This window comes from Lampetra planeri, chromosome 13 (assembly GCF_965212315.1).
Source record: "Lampetra planeri chromosome 13, kcLamPlan1.2.h2, whole genome shotgun sequence".
Lineage (NCBI taxonomy): Eukaryota > Metazoa > Chordata > Hyperoartia > Petromyzontiformes > Petromyzontidae > Lampetra > Lampetra planeri.
Genome location: NC_136119.1, coordinates 9,200,332 through 9,211,481, shown reverse-complemented (window position 1 = coordinate 9,211,481; position 11,150 = coordinate 9,200,332).

Here is an 11,150-nt window from a genome sequence, read left to right as displayed (position 1 = left end):
ACCCCCCCCCCCACCCCAACTGCGTACGTACGCTTGACCCCCCCCCCCACCCCGAATCCTATAGAACAGCCGATATTTAATCCACGCATAAACAATCGAGGATGACTAACATTAACGTGTGAAATCATGACTGTAGGTGCTAAAGCGTCCACGTCAGCAGGAGAGGATATACTGGTAGGGACCTCCTGGTTACACCAGCCCACAGGGGATTATTGTGTCCGTCCGTCCGTCGTGAATCCAAAAATGGGAGGGGTGGGGCTGGGTGGAGAGGGGAGGGTGGGGAGGGGCTGGATTGGGACGGTGGGGAGGGGCTGGGTGGGGAGGGGAGAGTGGGGAGGGGCTGGATGGGGAGGGTGAGGCTGGGTGGGGGGTGGGAGGGGTGGGGCTGGGTGGGGAGGGGCTGGTCACCCCGTGGTGCCCTTATAAAACTCAACGTTTAACCTACTCACGCCGGCTTGTGCCCGCCCTCACAGTCGGCCATATTTGCGGAATACACCACGCCGCCGTTGACCCTGGCCATTGACCGAGCAACCCAACGTTCCTACCAGCTCCTTCCGCAGGAGGAATGTGTTGTCAGGCACTTGATAGTAGATCGCTTCTGCTCGCCAACGCTTTAGCAGCTACATCAGCAGTCACATATTCACACGTAGTGTCATCACGCTTAGTTTTCTCCCATATAACCGATCAGTTTATTGTTGTTCTTGTTAACTAGCTTGCGGCCTAGCTTTACACACAGCTTTGTACAAACAGTTATACTTGACCGTGTCATCCATCCTGAATGGTTATTCAAAAACACGTCTATTGTGATCTTAAACACACAATTAAAACTCGGTGAACTCGTCTCTATGTGAAGTGCGTCGACTGCACATCTGCTGTAGCAGTAGCCCGACGTAGAGACGAGTGTTCGTGCTGAAGTCCGGGCAGCAGTAGTAGCAGCAGCACGAACAGAGCGGCAGCTAAAACCTCGAGCCAGCGGCGGTGTGGAGCGAGGCCAGATCGCAGGATGTGTGGTAATCCGTGGTAGGGCAGGCCGCCAGACGATGTCAGACTCACTGCTGAGCTGCGTGATAGCTGCAGTCAGGGGCACGGTGGTGGCACACGAGTGACGCCTCTCCCACAGTCCCACTTCTCCCGGCAGGACTTGTTGTCTGACAGCTGGAGAAACTGAACTGTGGCTCATTTGAAGGCCAATGTAGACAATTTATTATCCAGGCTTCACCCCCCCCCCGTTTCTAATGCGTACATTGTCAGTAGACCCCCCCCCCATATGCAAGCGACCGCATTTGGGTTAACCCCCCTCCATCCCCCCTCCATGCGTACGTACTCAATGGATGGCCACTAACCAGGATTTGTATTCAAATTTACGATGCCAGCCACCAGGCCGGGTATTTGTAAGTGCCATGGATTGTGATACATGATACGCGTTTTAGATTATACCTATGTTGTTATGTATTCCCATATTTGTTTGACAAACTTACCTTTCAATAGACATTTGCCTTAAATGGTTCTGACCCATCTTCTGTCTCCCCGACAGACCTGGTCTTCACCTGAGGACGGCTGCTTGCGTTGTGGCCGAAACGTCGTGAGAATTATTGTATTATGTTTAATTTTTATTATTATATTATTTCCCTTCTACGTGACTTTACCGAAAGAACCAAGAAGATTAATCCCTGCAGTCACGAAAGCTTTAAATCGAAATTTGGTTCTGACCCAGAAGAGCAAATGTAATGAACGTACGTACAGGGTTTTTGCAGATGTCGCGTGACCCCATTTAATTCTCTAAAACGTAATATATTTGTAAGTAATATGTATTTAAAACAGAAATGTATATGCAAAGGAACAAGCATGTTAGCGGTCAATTAATTGGGGGGGGAGAGGGGGGTGGTCACAAGCCATCTGGACCACCCTGTACAGTTGTGTCTGCAGAGCCGGTGGCCTGCAAGGCACCCGCAATGCGCCCAATCTAGTCAGATCTCAGTCTGAGCAAGTTTGAGATGGGAGAGCACCATGCATAACAGGTGCTATAGGCTGCAAAAAGCACTGTAAAGGATGGTCCAGGTGTCTTGTGACCCCCAATTAATTGACCTCTGGTTTTTTTTCCCCTTTGCTTATTCATGTTTGTTTTGAAACCCATTGGTGCACGAAAAACATTCTTTGAAGATTTAAATGGGGGTCACAAGACATCTTGACCACCCTGAACTATAATTTAATGTCCATACGCATAACCTCAAAATCAGAGCAGAAACCTGAGCGATGTCTCAATGTCAGTGTTAACGCAATAAAGTTTCGCCGTTGTATCATTGATTCGTAAGGTTAACGGAAGCTTGAAACACTACAAAAACAACAGACACACACTTTAACGTCCAAAAAAAACCCCTTTATTATGAATAATATTGGTCGCAAAAGCCTACGTGTTAAACTTAGAATCCCATTATATATCCGGACCATTGTACATGTGTTTGTTACATGTGCTAAAACGTGTCCGAGGTGTTAAATTTGTTTTCCTACTTAAATTATGAATTTTGTATGTTGAATTGCTGTTACATTAATAATGCCACGTACTCTGACATATAGTGTGCATTCTGAATTACCGCTGCATAAATATTACATTTGCCTCGAGGTATAACCTTCCATCGAGCTAATGCTGCAGTTTACTGACATACTTCTCTTTCTGTTTATCCATCACGAGTGGGAAAGTTTGTTTTCAATGGGTACATGTCAAATTAGGTTGCAGAATGAAATGTATAAGAATATTAGGTTTTCGCGAACGTGGAACAGATTTTAAAGTCAAAACCAAGCCATGACCTACACAGCACTGGAAGGCTGTGATCCAGCACGGTGTTCATAAAGGGTTGGAAATACATTTTAAAAGTGACTGGTAAACAATTTCCCTGAGCCTTTAATATCACGTGTTGCACACACTTATCATCAAGAGGCACCAACGCGCCAAGAACATTCCTGGAAATGTACAAAAGGCATACAAACCACGGTGCTTCAAAATGGATGTTGGCTCATTGCTCAAAGTGGTTTCGGCTCTGCATTGTGGCATCATCGACATGTGCACGCCGGTTTTTTTGTTTTATTCTTCACCAGAAGTCAGAACGCATCCTGTTATTCGGTGACCTTGGCACGTTGGTTTCCTTCATCCGCTTTTTCTATTTTTTGCGTTTACGTAACGTCACGTCAAGATCGCATCCCCTGAAAACATTCCCACGCTAGTGTCACCAGAAATTCCAGTCCAACAAGAACATCTTGCCGATATTATTATTGTTGTCTTTGTTTCTGTGTTCGTGCAAAAAAAACGCACTTTTTGTTTCATAAATAGCAGAAACTGGCATCTGATTTTACAATGGTGCCATGGATATGTTCTTGATATAAACATAGCAAGGAACATGACAGAGCTGTGAATGTTTATTGTTTTAGGTTTTTTTTTTACCTAATTGGCTTATTATTACACACGGTAGAGCATGGTTAATAGCAAAGAACAAGATGAGACAAAGCAAAACCACTAAATGAATCTTGATCTCCAACCGAATGGGTTGTATCTTGTTTTACTAAATCACATTAAATGTTGCCGTTTAAAGCAAAGCATCAGTTAATTTCCATCATGAATATAATTTCGGCTCTATTGCTGAGGCTGCTGGTGTTGGAGCTGCTGCGTTTATATTCAGCAACTACTTTGAAATGTAGATTTTTTTTTTTTAAATAGACTTGCACATTTCTACTGGGCCTTGCCAAGTGTGAGGCTAACCATGAGGTTAGTTGACCACAATTATGTCGCTCACTCCTCTTCGCTCCCCGTGGAGCACAAGGCCGCAACAAGCACACGTCTCGAGCAGCCTTCTTTGCTTCACCCCAAGACAGACCCCATGGTCTTTAGTTGGTCGTGAACGGTGCCGTCGCCAGGTCGTCTACGGCCTGCCTCGTGATCTTTTCCCTCGTGGTGTCCGCCGTAGGGCAGTTTGCGCTGTGGGCTCGGGCTCCGCTCTGCGCACGTGTCACAGCCACCTGAGTCCTCTCTCTGTTGCGTCCCTTTCTCTCTGTTATAAAAAATTATGTCGCGAAAACAATAATATGTTCTGACATATTTGTGGAGCCAGGAGGCGGTATCGCCCAACGGAATTAATGTGTTTGCATTCATAAAGTAACACATCACATTCAATGTATAGTTTATATATTTTATTATGAGTTGAGAAAATCCTGATGTAAGCATTTTAAGCCAATTTACTGTGCCCTTTATTTAGCAGATTAAATTTCGTTGAAAGAAGATGCGTTAACCATGGGTGGGATAATCCCTATGAGAAAATAATTCTTGCTCGCTTAATTTGTTTTAAACAGTTGCTAAGCACAGCCCCAAAACATGAGTTGGCTCGCAACAAAGAGCACTGTCGATATTTGTACTGGGTAAGATTTAACATGTTCTAGATTTGAAGCTTTCGTGACTGCAAGGATTCATACTATCAGGTTTTTTCGGTAAAGTCACGTAGGTAAAAAATAAAATTAATACTGTAAAAGTAATAATAGAAATAAAATAATAAATCACGACGTTTCGGAGGCAACACAAGTTTCGGAGGCAACACAAGTTTCGGAGGCAACACAAGTTTCGGAGGCAACACAAGTTTCCGTCATCAGGTGACGGTCCCACCTGATGACGAAGAATTGTGTTGCCTCCGAAACGTCGTGATTTATTATTTTATTTCTATTATTACTTTTATTAATTTTATTTTTTACCTACGTGACTTTACCGAAAAAACCTAAGAGTATTTAACATGTTCCTTGAATGTAGCAAGGTTATAAGAGCTCGGGAAAAAAATCGACGAAGGGAGAAGATTCCAAAATCAAGCAGTGCAAGGGAAAAAGTAAAGTATTTTGATTCGCAGCGTGTTGATTGAACATAGTATGGATGAGCCGAAATACATAAACACATGTAAGGTACTATTTATTAAATAACTTATGGTGTAATACTATTATTGCCTGCCGATCACGATTACCTTATGAAGCCGAATACATGATAGGGTTTTTTTGTATTCTGCTCACAATACAAATGCATTTTCTTGAAAATAAAACGTGAACGATCTGTAGGGCTTGCAGAAGGTCCGTTATCTTCTAATGTTGTTTATACCATGGATCAGAAGCCACACAGCCCTTAGACTTGTACGTTTGTTTACGCTTGTCTGGTTTTAAAATATTGCTCCAGCAGTCAACTCGCAAATAATACACCACCAGGAGCCCAAGCAACATGCATCTTCAAAACTTCAGCAGTCAGCACTCTTACACTCGACACTGGGAACAGGACTCTATTTGAGTGTCTCAAGAGATCTGGAGGTGCTATGCAAATTCAGCAAATATGGTGTGGCCCAAAGAGGAAAGGACGGTCATGCACTCTGCAGTATGAACAAATGTGAGCTGACATTATCTGAATACAACTTCATAGCACGTAAAATTCCTGAAACGTCGCCTCTTGTATGTTTCTTTTGAGGCAGTGTCATTGATTCACGTGTTGAGATTTCGTTTTGATTTTGTTAATTGTGCTTGTGCACCGCTGCCAACATAGCAGATCACTAAATAATAATTGATCCTCATAGCGTATTCAACAAGCAGACACAAAGAATATGACTAAGACCAACTCGGGTACATTTTTATATCCATGTTATATCCATATTATCCATATTATTGATTATTTGGGCTTTGGAATGCTTCGTTTACAAAATTAGTTTCTTTTTGAAGTCCAGCTATTTTTTCAGAATACAAATTAACACAAGTATTGTTCATTAATGTTACGTGCCAATTCTATTTAGTATTGTCAATACAACATCGAGTACTACACATCGCTCCAAGGGAGGACATCGATTGGCGATATCTGTGGAATTGCAGCCAAAGGCAGGAATATGAATCAGAGGATGAGATGAGCTCACATGCAGGAGCTCAATGGAGTGTTGTACCACAGGAAGACATGCAATCCGGCAGTGGATAGTTACGGCTGATGAGCAGTTGGCAGGAGTGGTGGCAGTGTGGTTACACAATGCAATTTGAACCTGGCAATCTGAGTTCTAATTGCCACAGCTGACATCAATCGTGAGTGATATCTGAAGAAGGCTCTGAAAAACATTCCTGAGCACAACCCCTTCGCAATCCCACACTGAGCAGTATGGTGAAGTATGGTCAAACAATGCCCATGGACGCATGGCATTAGTAGGCTTTCATACAGTAGGGAATTGACAGAGGACTTGGAGTTATTGATGTTAATCAACCTCATACAAGCTATTATTATATACTGCTTCTCGAAGAGGGATTTTGGTCATTGCTGTGAAGCCGTCCTAACGATAAACTTAAAACTATTTTAATTGTATCAGGTAAGGCCCACTGAGCGATAGAGCTCTTTCCCAGGTAGCGACCTGCCTATCCCAAATGACATCTCAATGAAGTGACGTATCACGTGGACATTTACAGCAGCCAAATCCTCTAACCGCACGGAGATTCTAAACGTGGAGGGAGGGGAAAAAAAGTAACCCGTTAAAACAAAGTTTTTCACTATAAATCCTTTATATGCGTGGCATCGGTTTTATTTTATTATTCATTTCTGTTTTTCTTGAGTAAGAGTTTCATTTTTATCACATTAGTATTTTAAATTAAATATTACATTTTTTTGTTCCCTAAAAAGTGTAAAATTTTGGAAAAAAATTTTCACGAAAATAAATTGTCACGCACAACGAGTCTGTGCGCAAAATGTCAGCTCGATTGGATCACTGGAAGTGGGTTAAAAAACGACCGAAAGATTTGCACGGTCGTAAGCGCGCAAGCAAGCAAGCAAGTGAACTTAATATAAAGGATTTAAAAACCGAAGGACCCGGAGGAAAATGGCACGCGGCCACGGCGCAAGAAACAACAACTCGCAAACTCCAAATACACCGCAGGCGTTAGGGTAGCGGGTCGAACCCACGAACCTCCTGTACACCAGGCGAGGGAGTTAACATCGCCGAGACACCCTTGACGAAAACCCAAACCCAGCCCTTGAACTCGAAACGCTGCACTTGCACAACAACCCCTAACCCCGTGTGTGGAGCAAGGGGGGGTGGGGCGGGGGGCTGGAATTGGAAGGGGCGGGGTCTAAGGACTTAAGGGGGGGCTAACGGGGGGGTGGGGGGCTAAGAGGTAAGGGGGGGGGCTAAGGAGATGGGGCCTAGAGGGGCGGTGGGCCTAAGGGGGGGGGGGGGCTAGGGAGGGTGGGGTCTAAGGGGGGGGGCTAGGGGGTGGGGTCTAAGGGGGGGGGGGGACTAGGGGGGTCTAAGGGGGGAGGGCTAAGGGGGAGCTAAAGGGGGGACACCTAAGGGGGGGAGGGGCTAGGGGGGTGGGGTCTAAGGGGGGGAGGGGCTAGGGGGGTGGGGTCTAAGGGGGGGGGGGGGCTAGGGGGGGTCTAAGGGGGGAGGGCTAAGGGGGAGCTAAAGGGGGGACACCTAAGGGGGGGAGGGGCTAGGGGGGTGGGGTCTAAGGGGGGGGGGGGCTAGGGTGGTGGGGGCTAAAGAGGGTTTAAGTTGAGAGAAGCATCGACTCATAATAGCAGCAGTTTCACGCCTCATCCGCTTTGAAGATTAAAACACATTGAATATACTTTACACGTTCATCACATTGCCTTATAGACAGTGCATATTAATACATTTTGCGAGTTTGAAGAGTGCTTGTCATCGAGTGTAAAACTTCCCTTTTTCATTGATCAAAGAATAACTCCTCTTTCTATTGTATTTAACAAGTCAGTGCAAACATTGCAAGTGACGAATGCTATGACCGAACAGTCGTAATAAATAATTTGCAGCGAATCTTAGCTAAGATTATACTTTTACCAAAATGTGCGTTGCAAAAAGGCTGCACTATTTGAAAAAAATGAGCGTCCAATGAGAGCAGTTCCAAATTTCTCGATATGGGGGTCTCTTCCTTTCCAATGCCGAATGTGTGCAATAGGGGAGTGGTGGCAGAGTGGTTAGCACAATGCGGAATTAACTAGATTTCCAACCGCAGTTGCAATTTTGCCAATTGCATATAGAGTACAGGACACTAACTCTTGTTAATTCTGCAATGATGTGTCTCTATGGTCAGATAGCTGTGGAAAGTCTGTACAAAAGCAGATGAATTCCCGTAATGTGCATGTATGTCTCTTCTGCCTTTAAGGCAACACAATAAATAACCCGTGGCATAGAATTAAGACTGGTGGATTCATAAGGCCCAAGTGAATTAGGGCAATTCCTGCGCATGCATTACTTAAGTAGTGGGGGTGGCACTTTAAATCATCATGAATGTAAAATGTCAGTTTTCCTTTAAGCATACAACTTGGTTGTTTGGCTCACCTTGAAATGCCTGCTCTGTTCACAGTAAACTCCTAAAACGCATTCGTTTCCATGCAGTCGCAATGAAAGCATTTTGCGCTTCATAACAATTACGAAGTATTTAAATTTGACAGTGCTCAAATGGAGCAAATGTGATGTATTAGATCCGCTACCCAGTGGGCTCTGCGCACATTGGAGAACTCCACAGCAAGTGACCCACGCTTGAGCAGTCACACGGAAGCACGTGTGACTCGCCACAAATGGGATGTTTATATTTATAATTTGATACAAAGTAGACACATTGGACTAGCCGTGTCACCATGGCAATCTCCCTTATTATTATAGCTAGAATGAGGACATTTAGATGAAGATCCTGATTGAAATGTTCCAAATATTGCCTAAATGATAATACCCTAAAGCCTTCTGGAAGGCCATCCAATCTCTTTTCAACAATAGGCAGCTATACAAATGGCATTATCTTCATTACTACTTACCATTAAGGCCTCCCCCGTCTCTCTGCTCTTTCTCTCCACCCTGCGAATATACTCAGAACTTGTTTTTAATGAGTACCTTATGGCTACAATGAACTCGTATACCCCCATCAGGAACATCACAATTGCCTCTCTTCCAAATGTTACTCTAATTAACATAATATCAATGGTCATTGCGTTGCCTTCTGTGTTGGTGTCGATGGGTGCTTTTGTTAAAGTGAAGAGTGGCTGACTCAGTTTCAGTTCTTCTGAAGCAACGCCAGCAGCAGCCACTGAAGGGTGCCATGGTCGCAAGGGCAGCTAACATCATCGGAACCCATTTACAGGCCTAATGCCAAGAGAATAGCCTATTGGCCTTACTTATACCGCATTAGCGCTCGATTGGATTTCCTTATGAGAGTCTAATTAAAAAACTCTCTCACCAATCCTTTGTTCAAATTTACACACGAATTTAAATTTATACATTCGCTCCTCCCAATATAATCACCAAATTTTAATTTCTACACCTTGAATGACATTCGGTGAGATATATTAATTTCCACATAGACCATTTCATAATTCTGTAAAGTAAAAAAAAGGGCCAAAACATCAACGTTTTAACTCGACAGCGCATGCCAGCCACTTGAACACGTGAGCCCATTCTCCCAGGATGCCTTGTCTCTGCTTCTTCCCAACGCGATGCTATTTCACGACGCTACTGCAGAGCTCGCAGCACTCTCGAAACAAGTCCCAGTGACGACGACGACGAAAACCGCGCTAACTTGCTCCGACGCTTGCGACAGGAGCCGCGTAAAAGGACTCAGGTTTTAGCGCAAGCGAGCGGGGATTTCTTTCGCACCCATCATCCCATCCCGACGCAGATGAGCCAGCGGGCTTACGCGGATGCATTTTAATTCGGGGAAGTGTTCTTGCCATGCGATTCAGTTCACTCGCCTTATCTTTCCCCGATATAAAAAACAACAACCCCCCCGCCCGCCCCTTTAACCACTGATGCTCTCCCAGGCAAGTTGTGCAAGGTTCGATTTTTGCCTTTCCCGAAACCCTCGTGTTAATGAGGGCCACGCTTAATCCAGTAAACGGTCGCGCGGTGCAGGGTGGCTGTGTTTACAAGATAGTAAGAATTTTAATTAATTGCCGGGGCTCCTGCCCCTCTGTGTTGTCTCAATAGGACTTGAAGTGGGTCAGCGGTGGCTTGGGTAAAGCCACTGCCGTCAATCACCGCCCGCCCAGGGGATTAAAACGCATTTAAAATTATCTCGAGCAAGACATTCGTTTTGCTGTAGGAGGTGGCTACGTAGCACCGCACATATATAGATAGGCAGGGCCCAGAGCGTTCGAGTAGCGAGTACCGAATGTAATCCTATATTTGACATTTCAGACGTGGGAAGCAGTGTATTAGTCCTTTACACGAATAATCATTGGTACGTTTCAAGAATGCTCAATTGACAGACACCACTGCGTGTCTTTAAAGCGTCATCAAGTAGACCGCCTGTGAGGTGCAGTTTGCTTTGTAATGATAACCCAACCATGGGCAGTTTGGGGCCTCGACATAGCAGTAAGCAGACAAGCACTGCTTTTGATTCCGAATGTGGAATTGAGCAGAGGGTCTTACGAACCCATAGGCTTAATGGATTTTCACAACTTGCCCCAACCATCACGTAAAGTGCACATTATTAAGTTGTTAACATATGGCTAATTTTGGCCAATGCAAAACGATTACCCTTTAAATACATAACAGCAGACAGCAGATGTACTATCTTGAGGCAACGGCTATGTTATAAATAGGCTCCTGAATTAACAGTAGTATGGCAGTGTATTCTCAATTTTACTCACATTTTAAAAATATTTTCCCCATGACTTCTAATTGTTTTGTTCATTTGCAACGCACCGTTAACTTACTTAATCCGTCATGCTTGAGATACATGTACTCATAATCTATTGTAATTATTGTAGAATACATGGAGAAGATGGCTAGAAACAACATAAGCAATTAGTTATACGAGCACATTTAAATTGCATATTGGATACATACTAAATTAAATTAAAGTAAAAATACAATACTGAAAGAAAAGTTATTTTGTCAGAGACTCCCTAAAAAGGGCATTATATTGTTAAAAATAATAGTGCAGACACATTAGGAAAGTGTTGGAACACTGCCCAGTTCTTAGAAAATTGTCTACTTTTAGCACAATGTCTAACATTTAGAAAACCATGCGAAAGGCGTGCAATTACTTTCGGAACACATCCAGAGCTCTGCATAGGTTTTTGTTTGTCACTTTGAGTGTAATTCTTCTAATAATCTGTGTGACGCACGCTTCTAATCCATCACCGTGGAGGGGAG